The sequence below is a fragment of the Ips typographus genome, linkage group LG1, assembly GCF_016097725.1.
Source record: "Ips typographus isolate SLU linkage group LG1, UJ_Ityp_2.0, whole genome shotgun sequence".
Classification (NCBI taxonomy): Eukaryota; Metazoa; Arthropoda; class Insecta; order Coleoptera; family Curculionidae; genus Ips; species Ips typographus.
The window spans coordinates 15,143,596-15,145,712 of NC_138422.1; the positions used below are offsets into that span (position 1 = coordinate 15,143,596).

General features: G+C 40.5%; 1 pseudogene; it reads right to left on the reverse strand.

Moving 5' to 3' along the window:
• Positions 1-556: 556 nt before the first annotated feature.
• On the reverse strand, positions 557-1,858 carry LOC145740095 (uncharacterized; annotated as a pseudogene).
• Between the last annotated feature and the right edge of the window lie 259 nt (positions 1,859-2,117).

Sequence of the window (2,117 nt, forward strand, 5' to 3'; positions counted from 1 at the left end):
GGTTAGGTTTATATCTTTAATGGTATTTGTAAGGTTTTTTGTATGCATTAAAATGTCCGGTGTAGAGTCCTGGTTGTTGGTGGTGTATGTTGTTTTGTAAAGTCCGAGTTGTCAAGAAATCCGTTCAGTTGCTTGGTTTTGTCACGGTTAAGGTTAAAGTCTCCTACGATTATAGAATATTTGTACAGGCAAGCTTTGGTTAGTATATTTTGTTCTATTTTGGACTGAGGGTGAATATATACTAAAAATACGTGTATTAGATCGTCTAAGTAGGGAATAGTGAAGTGAAGAGAATCGTTTAGTGGATGGTTCAGATGAGGAGGGTTAGCTTTGCCTAGTCTAATTTTTGGGTTGAGAAGCACTGCTGCTCCTCCTCTGGCGTTATTGATAGTGTTACCATGTTTGCATATGTACTGCCAGTTTCTGTATGTCGGTGTCTGTCCCAGTTTAGTCTTAGTCTCCACAAACATGCAGCAGTCCGTATTGTTTTGTTCTAAGTAATTATATACAAGCGGTTTTTTATGATTTAGTCCATTGATGTTGGCGTAAAGGAATTTTAAAGTGAATGTTCTATATTTGTTACTGTCTGTTTTAGTTGGTCGTGAGGTTCAGTGGGGGAGTTTCGGGTAGGGATTAGCATATCGAACATTAATATATACATGTGGTTTCCGAAGAAGACCACGGAAGTATCAACGTCAAAGTCATCCACAAATTGTTTTCGCATTTTTTTTAGCAACTCTTCTCTATTTGTGTTGGTTGTTTTGTTAAGTTGGTGTTTATATTTGTTTATGATGTAGTCGTGTGTTGTGATGGGTGTGTGTATTCTACTTTGTACTGTTACCGTGGCTGCTATATCAGAAGTACGCTTGTTGAGGCATTTGACCCTGACGTTGGGAATTCCCTCAATCGGGGCTGTGGGTCGTCTTGGGCATTTCATGCTCCAGGCTGCATGGTCCGCGGAGTTACAGGCCGTGCATTTTATAGGTAGAGGCGATTTTCAGCTTGTCGTTGAGTGAGGTCCTTGACATCTGTTGCACTTTGATGGTTTTTTGCAATCTTCTCTTCGGTGGTCAAACAAGTTGCATTTACTGCACGGGGCTGGAACAGGATCTGGCGGTTTACTGTCCACTATTCTGAAGACGCGGCCCAGAAAGTGCACTGTACGCTCGTTAATAAGTTTTTCGTAGGTGTTGAAATTTCCTGTAATGAGCCTCATCATCAGGGTCGGAGTGCCCCTCTGCCTCGAAATGATCCTTTTGCAAAATCTTATTTCCAGGTTAAGTTTCTGCAAGTGTTTCAAAAACATGTCGTCTGGAATATCCAAGTCGACTCCAGTAGCCACCACAGAGTACGAAGGTGTTATATACCGTTTGTTGCTTGTTTGCTGGATTGTTGTATGGTTTGTGTCTGCTCTTTTGAAAGAACTTATTGATTTTTGTTGTATGAGCAATTGAAGTGCTTCGGTGGCTTTATTCTCATTGTTCGTTTTAATGATGAAATTATGTTCCTGTTTGATGACGTCATGGTTGTCTCTGTTGACTTCGTCCCATTTGATGGCCAGTTGGACTCTGGTGGTGGATGGTGTTGCATATACCACTTACATGTGGGTGAATGTAGGCAGTCGCTGATGAAGGGTTTTTGGGGTTGATGTTGTATGTGTTGTAGTTGGTTTTGTTTGAGGTGTAATTTTGGTTGATGTTGAAGGAAGATCCAAGGCCAGCTTTTTAGCTTCTTGAGTTGGAGATGTAGGGGTAGTTCGAGTCGGTCTTCTCCCCCTTTTTTTATTTTTAGGTTTCGCAAAAGAACCATCCTGGGAGGCGCGGTCCGATTCGGACTCTAACGAGCTCCCAGGGTCCATCCTACTTTTTGATTAGTCCTCGTATGACCATCCAATGTATAAATTTGTTTATCGATATATTAAATCAAAACTATGTACAGTTTGTCGCTTTTTGTGATCGATTTGACCAGTTGGTTAAGGTAAACTAGACCAAATTCTTTAAATAGTTTTGTATTTGTGGAACCAGGTGAGGAAAAAATAGTTTAGATAAATTTGCACTAAACACGTCCTATCTGCACCGAGGTTGCCACAAGAATCCCTTAAATTTTATTTTAACTAA